The 16,108-nt window shown below is 37.1% G+C and overlaps 1 long non-coding RNA gene across 2 annotated transcripts in view; it reads left to right on the forward strand.

Moving 5' to 3' along the window:
* Positions 1-8,676: 8,676 nt before the first annotated feature.
* Positions 8,677-16,108, forward strand: part of LOC129486555 (uncharacterized) — a 61,213-nt gene continuing 53,781 nt past the window's right edge. For both annotated transcript variants that reach the window (XR_008659018.2, XR_010121911.1), the window contains exons 1-2: positions 8,677-8,757; positions 10,139-10,222. This is a non-coding gene — a long non-coding RNA (uncharacterized lncRNA). The remainder of the gene's footprint in view (positions 8,758-10,138; positions 10,223-16,108) is intronic.

Genomic DNA, 16,108 nt, shown 5'->3' on the forward strand with positions numbered 1-16,108 from the left:
GCTGACCTGACTCTGAGTTAGTCTTTGCACAGCTTGAGAGCTGAGAATAGTTATGGGTATTTCCATGGATGTATGAAAGATGTCTTGATGCCAAGACATCATTATTCTTGTGAAGTGAGCATAAGTTTTAGAGTGAGATAGTCCTAGTTGATTCCCAGTTATACAGCTTATTAGTTGTGTGATATTGTATAAGTCAGTGAACTTCACTGAGCCTCAGTTTTCTTAATTATAAATTGGGTTCCGTATGACCAAGTTTGCAAGGCTGCGGTACAGTTTTGGACATAGAGCAAATGTTCAATATTTGTTGTCAATTATTGTACCCCTCCATCCCGACAAACAAAAAACCTCTTGGATTTCGTGAGATGATTTGCTGCATAGGTTACAGTGCTTATCAACCTTTCTTGCCACCATGGTTTATGGCTCAGATAACAGTCACAGAAACTCACTTTTAAGGTGTAAATATAATTTCTGCAATTTCTACCTTTGTCTACCATCCTGTTATCTCCCATTTAAGAGTGCATATCAGAATGCAAGAAAAGTACCATTGTGATGTTCTAGAAATAATCTTGAATGTAATCCAATTTATTTTTAGGAGGATAAGTAAATTTTTGTGTATTATTATTATTAAAATTACTTATGACATATTACACAACTGACCATTGGTGACTCACAGATCTATTGAAAGGAAAACTGATTGAGAAGTGCTTGACTTGAGGATGTCTTCAGATCCTTGCTGGTGCATTTTTCCATAAAAAATAATATGCCAAGTGTCTCTGGTTGAAGAGGAAAACAGCAAAAGTTTTGAGATGTAGATTTATTGAGGAATAACTAAAGGCAGGGAGTGAGCTTCCATAGCTCACAGCAGGTAAGATAATTAACAGGAATAATAAAATTAAAAGATTTGGAACATACATTAAAATGCCAATCATTTCAGCTCTCTATCCCAAGGTTATTTGTAAGATAGAGAAAGGGAGAATGGAAAGAATGAGAGTGATATAAAGAGGAAGCAGAAGACTTAATCTCACTATATCTGTTATTTTTTTTAATTTGTAAGTATAAAGATTCTGAAAACTTATTAATTTTATTCACCTTTCCCACTAGATGTTTTCATTTGTATGTAGAAAAGAAAGAAAAACTGAAGTTATTTTATTAAAAATGAGTCTCATCTTGATCTATCTTTTACTGATAGAGAGAAAACAGTTTATTTATAGCCTACTTACTGCTGTCATAATGAATTAATAGATTGTGCCTGGGACAAGTCCCTGAATCTCATTGTCTTATTCTCTCCTCTACTAGTGAAGAGGCAAATCAGTTAGTATAAGGTAGCTTATTGTAACGTTCCATGTTTCTATGAGTATAAATATTCAGAAAGGAGTCTGACAGCTGCACAACCATCTAATTTACAAATAAGTGCCCACAGTTTCCTACAGAGGGTCCGGGGATAGAGCAAAGGAGCAGTAGAATGGCTTTGTCATCTACTCATTGGGACAAGTTTCTTAATATCTCAGTAATTAGACTTTCCTTGTCTAGTTCTCAGGGTATTCATGAGAGCTGAAAGAGATGAAGCATGGGAAAATGCTTTTCAAATCATAAAACTGTATAATTGTAATTTAATATTATTAAATGAAATAGAGCAATCCAACAATTATGAATCCCAAGAATTAATCAAATAAACAAGGATAGCAACAACAGTATTTCTGTCATCTAGTTTTAACTTGAAATGAGCAATAGACACTTCTTCATTAATGAGATATATTATTATTTTTAGGCTTATTGTTTCCTTATGCAACTAAGAGGTTGCTACAAGCTTTAATATGGATAATAGAAAAAAATCCTGCAGTAAGAATTTTTCCAATTACAATATTCAGTTATTGCATAAATACAATTTTCAAAAGTGTTATATTACCCTTTCATACAAAACATACTACATACTAACTCATCATCTGAAGATTGTGCTGACAAAGCCTGCCTGCCTGCCTGCCTTCTTGCCTTCTTCCCTCCATCACCCTTCCTTCTTCCCTCACCCTGCTTCCCTCCCTCCCCTCCTCCCTCCCTTCCTTCGTTCCCTTCCTCCCTCCTCTCCCTCCCTCTCCTCTTTCTCCTCCTTCTCCCTCTCTCTGTCTCCTTAGCCATGCTCCTGTGTTTCTTAAACTTACAGCACAGAAAGATCTTTTATTGTCCATTTTATTTTCCCTCCAGAGCAACTCTCTTGGTAGACTATCTCATATAAAGTCATGACTTTGAGCCAGGTGCAGTGGCTCACACCTGTAATCCCATCATTTTGGGAGGTGGAGTTCAGGAGTTCGAAACCAGCCTTGTCAACATGGTGAAACCCTGTCTCTACTAAAAATACAAAAATTAGATGGGCATGGTGGCATGTGCCTATACTCCCAGCTACTTGGGAGGCTGAGGCAGGAGGATCAGTGGGACCTGGGAGGTGGAGGCTGCAGTGAGCCAAGATTGTACCATTGCACTCCTGCCTGGATGACAGAGCAAGACTCTCTCAAAAAATTATGCATATATACATATATATGTGTATATATATACATGCCAGAGGCACTTGGCATATTATTTTTATGGAAAAATGCACCAGCAAGGATCTGAAGACATCCTCAAGTCAAGTACTTGTCAACCATTGTTTCTTTCAATATATCTGTGAGTCATCAATGGTCAGTTGTGACTATACGTGTGTGTGTGTGTGTGTGTGTGTGTGTGTATGTATATATATATAGTCACGACTTTGACAATCAATGATGTGCAGACAGTTTCCACTTCTATATGCCCAGTCCTGATCTCTCTTCCAAGTTCCAGTACTATATTTGCAATGACTTGGTTATATCTAACTATATTGAGTACTAACTTAAACTCGAAATCCTTGTATTATTTGCTCCTAGACCTGCTCTTCTTTTTCAGGTTCCGATTTCTGTTAGGGGTTACTAACCTCCCTACACAGAGGCTCCAAACATTCATGTTACCTTTGAGTCCTTCCTCTCTCATGTTCTCTTCATCCAATTAAATATGTCCTCAATATTTTAATATTTATTTGCTCTTCTCCATTTCTAGAATTATTATTTAATTAGATTTTACCTCTTACCTGTACTATTGGGAAACTTCTTAGCTGGTTTCTCTATCTACACACTGGTCTCTAATCTTCTAACACTGTTGTCAGATGAACCCTAGGAACTTAGAATCATGGAATCATAGATGTTGGCATTACAAACAGAACTTAAAGTGACCTAGTTTAGTTAATTGGATGTTCCTTAATCTTTCTATATCCCAAGCCAAAGCTATACTTAAAGAACTGTATTGCTAGCCTTAATCTTTAAAAATAATGTATTTTAGGCCAGGGACAGTGGCTCACGTCTGTAATCTCAGCACTTTGGAAGGCTGAGGAGGTTGGATCACCTGCGGTCAGGAGTTCAAGACCAGTCTGGAAAACATGGTGAAACCCCATCTCTACTAAAAATACAAGAAAATTAGCTGGGCATGGTGGCTGGTGCCTGTAGTCCCAGCTACTTGGGAGACTGAGGCAGAAGAATTCCTTGACCCCCGGAGGCGGAGGTTGCAGTGAGCCAAGATTGTGCCACTGCACTCCAGCCTGGGTGACAGAGCAAGATACCATCTCAACAAAACAAAACAAAACAAAACAAAACAAAGCAAAGCAAAACAAAACAAAACCTATTTTAAAGTATTTTGTCTTCTATTTATTTATCCTCTTCCTCCTCCTCTATCTTCTTTGAGCTAAAATCCTTTTCCTGCTTTTATCTTAAGTCTATCTCTTGGGGCCATACAGAAATCAAATCCCTCTTCCACAGGTCAGGATTTCAAGATGTGTAGGCAGTTATTCTGTGTCAAAGTATAAATGCTCTCCCCTGGGGGAGGCTTTAGAAACTGTCAGAAGTACTGTTAATTTTAATCATGCTGGTTGCAAACTTTTGTAGAAAGAAGATGGTGCGTTTTGGCAGCCATCTCTGAAATCAAAGCTGTCCTAGATATTTAAATTTTTTTTTTTTTTGGTGGGTTGTGGGTTGTGGGTTGTGGGTAAGGGAGGAAAAGGCAGAACTTTAAGAACAGGAACTTCCAAAACATGCATTATGAACTCATACACATCTGAAGGGATTCAAAATTACAATTTGAAAAATATGTATCTTTTTACTAGTAATCTAGTAATGCTTTATTTCATAATTAATTAAAGTATGTTCCACAATTCCAAAAAAAAAAGTTTACATCATATATATATAATTTGGTTAGATGGCCTTTCTCAAACTCATCCTCCATAGAACACATCGGATCTATCTATCTATCTATCATCTATCTATCTATCTATCTATCTATCTATCTATATCATCATCTATCTATCTATCATCTATCTATTCACCCATCTATCTTCATCACAAAGCAGTCTTTATATTTTACACTGAATGGCAGAAAAATACAGCAGAGAAATTTGTCATTTAATACAGAGAACAGCTTATATCCAAATTTAATTTTATTTTAGACTTTAGTTCAACCTGATTAGTTAGCAAATATGTGTAGCTTTTTTGGGGTAGCTCCCTAGGTCATAAATATTCTGGATCTCAGATTTCCTTTTATCAGAAAAAGGGAAAATCATTACAATATAAAAATTGACTAAATAGAAGAACTTTTATGTCCAAGTGATTTGCTTTTCAATTTTTCTTCAATAAAGGTTAACTGTGTTCTTAAGTGGAGAGTGAAATTTCTGATTACATATTTCTTTTTTTCTAGGCAGAACATTCTTTATTTCTTCAACCATTATTCATGCTATACAGTTTCAAGATCCTTCATTGCTCTGATTGTTTTCCCCTGAGAAAGTCTCATTTTATTTATAACCCTTGCAGCAGAGGCTGTTGGTGCCCCACCATCTGCCTTATGCACTTGTAGTTCCCACTCACAACTCCTATCCCATGGCAAGCACCTGCAGTTCCCAGCTAAGGGCTTCCTGTTTCTGGTATTACCTGAGTCACCTCCCATATCATCTACTTTGACTCAGATCTTAGACTCACGGCTTGCTTCTGGGGAAACCTAACCTTAATCACCCCTTTAAAAATATCCTGCTGTATACTTTGCACACAAATATAAAATCATTCCTTGAATTTTAAGAGGCAGGGAATATGAAACTATCAAAGATATTTTGGTAAGTCATGTTAAGATTTTGTTTTTAACTTAACTATAAAGGCAAGAGGAAATCATTGAGAAGTTTAGCAGTGGAATGGCCAGATCAGATGTGCTTTGTGACGGATGAATTTGAGAAAGGCAAGACTTGAAGGGGATGTCCACTTAGGAGTTTGTTCCTCCAGGCAAAAAAATCATGGCCAACTGTAATGACAGCAGCAAAGAACAACCTCATGGGGAAAAAGGTGTTGTTTTGAGAGACATTTACAGAGTAGAATTGGCAGAGCTTGGCTATTGGTATTAATTGGATACAGAAGATGAGGGATTAACTGGATAGATGTCAGTGCCATTTTTGTTCTTAAGGGAGAAGAAAGTTTAGGGAATTTGAAGAGAAGCTTTTTCCTTTTCACGTGTTGTTTTATGTTTGAGATGTTTGTGTATACCTGACGAAGTACATGCTGTTTTAGAGAAAATGCAAATAAAACATGTTTATGAAGCTGATCATAGCATTCATTTCACTTGTACAACAGTGTCTTCCACTTTCTCTGCATAGCATCTGTCATCTGTGTCATTTTCATATTAGTTGTCTTTGAATTTTTCTGTTACTAACAATTATATAATGTTGTAACCATTTAGAATAAACCATTTACATATCAATAGACAATTCTGGGCATCACCAAATATAACGTTTGGATCTGTAAGGCATTTGAAATTGATAACATAATTACATTGTGTGTGAGTGTAAAAGGATTATGTGTATTCAGAATATTTTAAAAAATAACTCTAGACTTGAAGAATAAAACATAGTTTGTAAGATTTGAACAAACTACAAGTGCCTAAACTACAAGTGCCTTGGCCCTCTGCAAAGCTCGAATAATGTGGAAAGCCCTGTTTAATATAAATAAAGATTAATTACTTTATGAAATAATTTTGTTTATCCTTTCAATATATGTTCATTAATATACCTAGTGCTGTTTAATGAACAAAGCAGATAAAGTCCCTTTCCCTCATGGAACTTATATTCTAATGAAAATAGGGAAAGAAAAGAGAGAGGCAAAGGCAATCAGAACAATAAATGAATACATTATTTACTATGACAGGTGCGGACAAATTCTCTAAAAAATGCAGAACTAGCTCAGGAAGGGGAAGGAGAGGAGGAGAGGGGTGTAGCATTAAGGCAGACCTCTGCGAAAGTGAGATCTGAGCAAATATTTGTAGGAAATGAGGGAGTAGCCAAGATATTTATAAGAAAAATGTTCTAGGCAGAGGGATCAGCTAGAACAAGGGCCCTAAAATGAGAGCAGACCTGAGGTAGTGCAAATATAGCAAGGAGACAGACCAGTGGGCTGGGACAGAGTGAGCAAGAGGGGCACCAGGGCTTCAGCAATGTAGGGTCTTAGAGGGTATTGTAGGAAATTTAGCTCTTACTGTGAGTGAGATAGGAAGCAGTAAAAGGCTAAGGGCAGAGCAGAAAATTTTTCTGACATATTTTTAAAGGATCATTCAGGCATCTGTACTGAGAATAGACCAGAGTGAAGTGTGGATGCAGAGAGAACATTTAAGAGGCTTTTAAAACTGTCCAAGTGAGAGATAAAGGGGGCTTAGATCAGTATAGCACTGGCTGGAGAGGTGAGAAATAGTTGGACTTTTAATATGTTTTGAAGTAGAGCCAAAAGCATTTGCTGGTGGCTTGGTTGTGAAATGTGAGAATCAGAAGAGTCAAAGGTGACTGAGGTTCTTGGCCTGAGCAAGTAGTAAGATGGAATTGCTTTTTACTAAAGAGAAAATACTATAGAACCACAGGTCTGGAGAGTGGGCTGAGGGTTAAGAGTTCAATTTTTGACATATTAAATTTGAGCTACTTTTTAGATAGTGAGGTGGTTAAAAAATAAAATAATCCTGAGGATCTGAGTATGGATAATTTATCCAAACTCACATTTTTGTCATTTATTCCCTTTTGTTAATGACTGTCTATTTATAGCAGGGGGATCAGGGCATTATCATTATAAGCCTGAACTTGTGTGGGTATATTTTGTGCACTGGCAAGACTAGGTGTGCTGAAAGATAATTTACAAAAGAGAGATTGAAGGACTGCATGAAAAATAAATTCATTTTAAGGGAAAGGCAAAGAAAACAAGCTTGGTCTAATAGTGCAGCAGCTTTAGTTGTCAAATCAGAGGGCTAATTTGGGCCACAGCATGGTGACCATCTCTCAGATTTGTCCAAGGCCCAGCTCCTTCTCTTCCTACTTGTTTCCATGATAGGCTCAGTTTTGGATATTATGAGAGAGAAGCTATGAGTACAAAGTGAAAGAATTACTTCCATTAAAATTTCTATACTACATTGGGACAAAAGAGATTATTGCATTGGTTAATTCCTTGCAGATTGTTACAGATGAAAGAAGGGATTCATCTCTCCCTACATTGGTATAGAACACTCAGTAGATTTGAATGCCCTGGTGTTCATTATATTAGCAGCACCGGAAAAGGCTGTGATGCAGGAAAAGCCAGGATTGTTAAGTGTGGGATACCTGGGAATTATAGTATGGTGGTACCCAGTGGAAGTGATAGCAAGGCTTAGGAAAGATGGTGGTGCCTAGTTACAAGATGAGTGTTAGTGACTGCATGTTTGTGTCTCCCCAAAATTAATATATTAAAATCCTAACTCTTAATATGATATTAGGAGCCAGAGTGTTTGGGAGGTAATTAGGTCATGGTATTAAGGTGGGGCCCTCATGAATGGGATTAGTGCCCTTATAAGAAGACACATAAGAGAGATGGTCTTTCTCTTCCATGAGAGAACAAACAGAGAAGACAGCCATCTATAAACCACAAAGAGGGCCTTCACCAAGAAGCTGACCATGCTGGCACCCTGATCTCGGATTTCCAGACTTCAGAATTGTGGGAAATAAATGTTTGTTGTTAAGTCACCAAGTTTATAGCATTCTGTTATAGCAGCCAGGACAGACTAAGAGTAGATCCCTAGCTTTGTATGAAATTCCCACTGGGGACTCAGAGCAGTACTTTGGGTGTGTGTTTGTTTGTGCGTGTGCGTGTATGTGTGTGCATGTGTATGCCATGCATACTATTGAGTCCATAATATTAGATGGATTTGAGAATCAGAGAAGTATAAACTTTTATTATCAAAGTGATTTGATTTTGGCCTCAGTCTAGGATAGACTAAAAGAGTGGGTTCAAATGTATCGCTTTTTTTAAAAAAAAAGGACTGTATTTTTGATCACTTTGGTTATTTGGCATAGGATGCTACTGAAACAAAATTTATGAGTCCCATGTCTTAATGGGCCTATAGGGAACATGTGATTAGGAAAGAAATTATTGGGTCTACTCTGGATGAGACACTATTATAGATTTGTACAGAAGCTATTTCATGATACAAGCTACCATTTCCTCATTGAGGACTGGATATAGAAAGAAGGTCTTTATGATAAAGATGATAATGATGATGATGACAGCAACTTTTATGAACTAATGTCTCAGGCCTATTCAATTTGTTTTATATACATTGCGCTCTTTAATTTTTACAGCAGTACTATAGAGATTGGCATCACTGTACAATTTGATATTTTACAGTTCCTCATTTACAAACGAGGAAGCTGAAACTCAGGTAGGTTGACAAACTTGCCCACAATTACACAGCTAGCTGCAGTGTGGCTATTCAAATCTAGACCTCCATGACTTTAAAGTCTACTGTCTTCACACTTGCTAAGAAGCTATTGATTTAGTAATGTTATATAGCTAACTATCCCAGGATTCAGAGGTTTTTAATAACATATATATATATATATTTTTTTTTTTTTTTTTTTTTTTTTCTCTTATTCTGTAGTCCATGGGTCTGCTAAGAGAGCACTGTTTCAGGCTGTCGGTCGGCAGGGCTAGACTCCAGCTTTGGATTGGGTTCATGTCTGTTCATTTATCTCATTTTGGGTGCATTAGGAGTGTACTTTTGTCATGGCCACCAGCGATAACCCCATCAGATCACACGCCTTTTTTTTAATGCTTCTGCTCATGTCATATCCACACACATTACAAAGAAAGCTACAAGTCTAAGCTCAATACTAATGGGGTGAGGAAGCATCCCCATAGTGGGAAGAACTGCAGAATTACATGGCTAAGGGAAAAGATTCATAATTTTGTAATAGGAAAGAATGAAGAATGAAGAACAAGAATCTAATTTACCACAATAGTGTATCAAACCACTTTCCTGTTGAGAAACAATTTATCACTGCTTCAAAGGAGGCATTCCAACTGTATTATCCCTTGGTGGATAATAATCTTTCTAAATGAAGAACTGCATAACACAAAATATCAGATCTTTATACATGCTTGAAAAGGCTACTGATGACACCAAGTTTTTTAGTCAACTGGAAAGTGCAAATGCACATTTTCTACTTCTATTACTTATATGCATTTCTCTTGGAATAATATAAATTTAAACATTACTGTCTGTGTTCAAGTTGGATCTTTTCATGCTTTCTAGACTTCCATCCCAACCATAATTGCTAAGTCTTTGTACATCTGGATGTTTCTATAATACTGAAATTTATCTATTTAGCTTTTTCTATATGACAGGACAGCAACTGGTTGATTTCATTAAAATCAGAAAAACAATATGATCCAAGAAATTGTTTGGCCTCATACATAATCAAAAAACACTTTTATTGATTATGTATTTTTTCATTTCATTGGTTATCATGGCTTCATGCAGACAATGTTTTAGTTTATGGAGATTCTGCACACTCAGTCCTGCTTGCATCTATTCTTTTGAAATTTTATAGAAAGTAAATGCTAATAACTGTGAATTATTGTTTATTTGTACCCTGCCAAGTCGAGGTGCATTCATCAACATTCATCTGGACTCTGGGGTTCCTTTCCTGCATAATATTCCAACGGAGTCTCTAAATGTTTGTAGAATCTTCAAAATAAATACAAAAGCATTTTAATGGGGAGTCGTAGCATACATTCTTGTTCTTTATTTTTATTTTTAGCTTTTCAAGGGGTTCTTTTCAAGAGTGCCCCATGGTGGAGCCAGAAGTAGCCACAATAGAAGACAGCTTCTTGCAGAGAGAAAGGTTGGTTTTGACATTTTACTTCTTTAACATTTCCTTCCCATCTTCTATCAAAAGCATCCATCAGGGGTCTGTTAAAGCACATGGGGTATATGCTGTGAAAAACTGGTCACCTTTGATAGCCAATAGCAAAAATGAGTCAAAGGTGACCTTTTAGTCTATTATGTAGCTCAGCTGAGGAACTTGCTTTTTGAACTTTGCCAACTTAGCTTCTTCAGCCTTGGAGTTCTTGCAATAGCCAATATGCGACAGCCCAGCATGCAAGTTAATTACTTCTTATTGTAAAAACCTGTAAAGTTCACTTTTCAAAACACTCCACAGTTAGTGGTGTGCAACATACCTTCAAAAATTCAACAGCAGTTCTAGGGGCCAGGAAGCAGTTCTGCTCATTCTCTTTATACCTGCTGTCAGCCTGTCTAACTATGCTCTGAATGCCAGGCTGTAGGCTAGGGGTTCTATGGAACAGCCTTATGAAGCAGATGGTATTCTTAGACCCATTTCATAGGCGAGGAATCTGCAACATAGAGAAAGCACAGTTGGGTCATGGTCACACAACCATGAAGTGGAAGAATCGAGTCTCTCCGATGCTAAAACATGTTTGTAACCACCACTAGTATCTAACACCTCTCTCATTGTATCTTCTCATTGGGATTGCATCTTCTCATTGGGATTGCATCACACTTGGGCAGTGGCCCAGGAGAAGCTTTAAGTAGATGATTTAATTTAAATATCTTTTACATATGGTTATGTGTGTGTATGTATGTTTCTATATCAAAACCCATTTGAGGGAAAATGTTATGATTCCCCAAAATGTCGTTTCAAGGACAAAAGCCTAGAAAAAGCAGGATTGTAGGGTAGAAGATATAGTTTGTAGAAACCAAGCACTTGAATTAGACCCTAATTTTTTCTTCCTACGTGTGTGAACTTTGAAAAATCACCTTACGTTTCTGAGACCCACTTTTCTCATTTGTAACAGGTAGATACTTATGGGAGGGGTCAATGAGATAATACATCCTATAATCTGTGTCTAATAATAGTAGGACTCAGCCACTAATAGGTGGCTTTGGTTTCCTGTAATTCCTATGTGTTTTTGTGTGCACATGTATGCATGTGTGTACATAGGAGAAGGGGGGCAGGGGATGTTTATCACATTGTTTTGACAGGTATGTCAATTTGACTTTCATAAGTATTTCATAAAATGTAATTCTGGTGGAGTTGATCAGTAATCCATATTAAGAATAGAAAACCAGTGGAGAAAAATGTTTACAACAATGCTTGATATAATTTTTGAGATACAATTATATAACGTACACACTAATGCTTATACTGTTGGCACTGAGAATTCTTATTTTAAGTTCTGGGGTACATGTGCAGGATGCACAGGTTTGTTACATAGGTAAACGTGTGCCATGGTGGTTTGCTACACTGTAAACCCATTACTTAGGTATTAAGCCCAGCATGCATTAGCTATTATTTCTGATGCCCTCCCCACCCCCTCACCCTTTCCTGACAAGCCCCAGTGTGTTGTTCCCCTCCATGTGCCCGTGTGTTCTTATTGTTCAACTTCCACTTATAAGTGAGAACATGCAGTGTTTGTTTTTCTGCTCCTGCATTAGTTTGCTAAGGATAATGGCTTCCAGCTTCATCCATGTCCCTGCAAAGGACATAATCTCATTCCTTTTTATGGCTGCATAGTATTCCATGGTATATATGTACCACATTTTCTTTATCCATTGATAGGCATTTGGGTTGATTCCATGTCTTTGCTATCATGAATAGTGCTGCAATGAACATACACAGGCACTGAAAATTCTAATATGATTACCTTTTTATAGTAGACTTAAAGACATCATTGTTATAAATTGCTCCCCCAAGCCCTTGGTAGAAGAACAACTCTTTTATAGAGAATTTTATACTTGGAAAGAACAATAATTATACTAACTAAAAGTTGTATAGCCTTTTGGCTGGGTGTGGTGGCTCATGCCTGTAATCCCAGCACTTTGTTAGGCCGAGGTGGGTGATCACCTGAGGTCTGGAGTTCAAGACCAGCCTAGCCAACATAGTGAAACCTCATCTTTACTACAAATACAGGAAAATTAGCTGGGTGTGATGGCACAGGCCTGTAGTCCCAGCTACTCAGGAGGCTGAGGCAGGAGAATTGCTTGAACCTGGGAGGCAGAGGCTGCAGTGAGCTGAGATCGGGCCACTGTACTCCAGCCTGGGACACGGAGCAAGACTCTGTCTCAAAAAACAGAGCAATTATATAGCATTTTTCATATATTTAACCCTGGTAAAGAACATGACTTTTTTTGATATTTTCAAAAGACAGACAAATTCAATTCTTATTTATTTATTTATTTTTGAGACGAAGTCTCACTGTTGCCGAGGCTGGAGTGTAGTGGTGAGATATTGGCTCACTGCAACTTCTGCCTCCTGGATTCAGACGATTCTACTACCTCAGCCTCCTTAGTAACTGGGATTACAGGCACGTGCCACCACACCCAGCTAATTTTTGTGTTTTTAGTAGAGATGGGGTTTTGCCATGTTGGCCAGGTAGGTCTCAAACTCCTGACCTCAAGGTTATCTGCCTGCCTCGGCCTCCCAAAGTGCTGGGATTACAGACATGACCCACTGTGCCCAGCCTCAATTTTTATTTAAATGAGAAAACTACATATTATCCAAATGCCTGTAGTTACCCAGAGCTAGCCTAAAATTCTGAAAACTACAAAATAATATTTTTAATTTTGGAAGGCACACATTATATTGGCATTCCCTATAAACAGTACTCCTTTGTAGTTTCAAAAACTGTAGCTATGTGAATAAAAGTTTCCAGTCCCTTTTTTCTATTGTTCACTTGACTTTTAGAAAGTAGAGTAGTGCATTGGGCAATGTAAATTCTATAGACGGCTTATGACTCAAAATCTCACTTTTTGTCATCTAGATTGTTCACTAATCAGTCATGAATGACTGAGAGAATGGAAAAAACAAGGAAACAAAAAAATCTGTAAGATGTCTCTTAGTTTTGGCACTGGGAATCCAGCAGGGATACAACAGGGATAGAGCATGTAGTATAGCCAGACCAATTTTACAGGTTTTCTCCTTTGTTCAATTGTAGAACTGACGTTAGACCTTCTCTCTGAATAAAGGTAGCTCCATGAGTTGTAATGCCAATTGTCTATATTTTTGATTTCATCTTAATAATGCCAAGGTCTTCATATTAAAACAACAGGAATTAGCATTTAGCTGTGAGTTTAGTTAAGTCTCCTTGTATGCCAAAAAACCTCTTTTCTTAAAATTCCCAAGGCTAATTCATTTGTCAGGATAGGTTATTTAATTTGATGTATTTCTCTGATCTTGACATAACAGAACTTCAAATATCACTAAAAATTCTTAGCACTGGGCAGCCCAGTCGTGATTCAGGATTTAGCTACTTATTCAATTTTTGGCAAGAGTTTCTAACATGTCAGCTGAACAGATTTTTCATTCTCTGTGTTTTTGATCCCATAAAATCAAATTGCCCATACCTGTGTTTTTGATCCCATAATTTCTCCATTCACATTTATCACTGTTCCCTGGCCAGATTTGGGTAAATCTCTGTTGCTGCTGATTCATGGGCACCCGGGCTGGCCTCAGAAAGGGCAGAATGAAGTTTCATAGAGCACTTTGGCATGTCTCTCTCCACCATTTCCCATAGACTCTAGGCATAAATAATTTGTTAGGTACAGAATGTGCAGAAGTATAAAGAGGAGTGGCTGATAAGAAAGTGAGTCAGGAGACATTATTAGGTGTGTGCACAACTGATGAAAGATTTAGGATGCCAAAGAGTTTGGAGGTAACCTAATAGTGGAGAGAGAGTCCTTGAGTATGGGAATAGTGTAATGAAAACTATGTCTTATCAGGAGACCTTGAAGTGGTGTCTTGGTTAAGCTAACATGGGGAAGAAATAGGAGGCAATAACAAGTAATCATAGGATTGACATGTGATAATGAGGTTTTAATGATTGTTTTAAGATTTCCTGCTTAAGCAGAATACAATCAGAAGTAAAAAATGACAATTTTTCCCCCTCAGGTTTTGAACAATTGGAAAGCATAAAGATACAGACAGTCTTGAAAAAAACTTAAGGAATGAGTTTAAGGTTCTAATTTTCAACCTTCATTGTTCATCCTAGATTTCTTTATACCATGATTCTGTCTTGACAGTGCAGTCCTTACCCTTAACTGAATGATGTAGAAGTAACTGCAGATTTTTGTAATCAAACATTTTTACTAGAAAGAGTTTTAGGTAACTCATAGTAATATCTACCTATCCATCATTTTTCTATTGATATAAAATTGCTTAATATAATGTAATCTTTATTAAAAAATACAAATTATAAAATTACAAAATGTAAATTTTATCCAATTATACATTTTTCATCATCATCCATTTTCACATGAATTCAGCAAATATCTATCCTCTTACAAACTTGTAAGTAACATTTATAAAGCATTTTAGGATACCTTGAAAGACAGATCACTGTGGGTTTTGATCTGGCACTTCTGAGTTTCCTAAAGAGCCCACTGCTTCGAGGTTCTCACTGGTAATATTAGATAAGACAATGATTGCCACATAAACCACCTAATTTGTACCTAGGAATTGACATAGATGAGAAAACTGTCTAAAAAATAAGAAGGAGCGTGTTATGGCACGTGGTGGTATTTTTCTGTATTTCTTGTTAAGCTCAGACATACATTCATTAAAGGGAAATGATAAAGCCCAGGCTACTATTATTATTTCATATCAACTCTCTGGCTCTGAGCCAATATGTTGTTCACTAACCAAATTTGCTATTCTGACCTGAAGTATGCTGTTGTGTAAAATATGCACTGGATTTTGAAAATTAGTACATAAAAACTCCTATAAATTATCTCAACAATTTTCATATTGATTAATATCTTGAAATCAATTTTTGAAATATCGAATTAAACAAAAATATATTATTAAAATTATTCTATTTATTTTTTATGTAGTTACTAGAAAAAAATCTAAAATTAAACATGCGGCTCACTTACTTTATTTTTTTTTTTTGGAGACGGAGTCTCGCTCTGTGGCCCAGGCTGGAGTGCAGTGGCGTGATCTCGGCTCACTGCAAGCAGCTCACTTATTTTTATAAGACAGTACTGTTCTAGATTAAATGTTCTTCCAAATAGTTACACAGATGAGTAGGCTTATGAAAATTCTATTTGCCGGAATTCCTTTGGCTCTGTTCTCAGTAAAATGCCATATTTGTTGGGGCCACATCTGTCCTCCCACACTTCTACCCTAGTGATCCCCCATATCATTATATAAGAGAGCAAAAGCATCTGCTTGATGTAAATATAAATGTGTACTTCTATGAACACCAAACAGAGAAACACCACAGGGAGGAGAGGCAGCTGTTCCTACGTTTTAAAAGCACTTACTGATTTATTTTTAATTGGCTTGTGAGTGCTCTGTCTTGCCAGATCTGTCTCAGCTCAATGCATTTGAGGTCTGTGATAATCCTTGAGGATGATTCAGTCTGCTAGGGGCCATCACATTTCAGTGAACTCTGTGAATCTTGGGCAAGTTACACCAATCTGTATTATCTTGGCAATAAAAAACCTTAGGCCTTAGAGAAAAGACTCTTCTTTCTTTCATCTTCTTCTTCTTTTTTTTTGACACAAAATGTTTCTCTATTGCCTTCATCTAATGAGATAAATGTTTGGAAGAGTCAATGCTTTTCCTAGGATCAGCCACTCATCTACTCAGCCTCTTCTGACTGTGGCAGCACATACAGGTGCCCATGAGAAGGTTGGCCTGATCTCGGTAATATCAGCCTTAAAGGAGGAGAAAAGAATTTTCTTATTGAATACCTGCTATGCACTAGAC

The sequence above is a fragment of the Symphalangus syndactylus genome, chromosome 7 (genome assembly GCF_028878055.3).
Source record: "Symphalangus syndactylus isolate Jambi chromosome 7, NHGRI_mSymSyn1-v2.1_pri, whole genome shotgun sequence".
Taxonomy (NCBI): Eukaryota; Metazoa; Chordata; class Mammalia; order Primates; family Hylobatidae; genus Symphalangus; species Symphalangus syndactylus.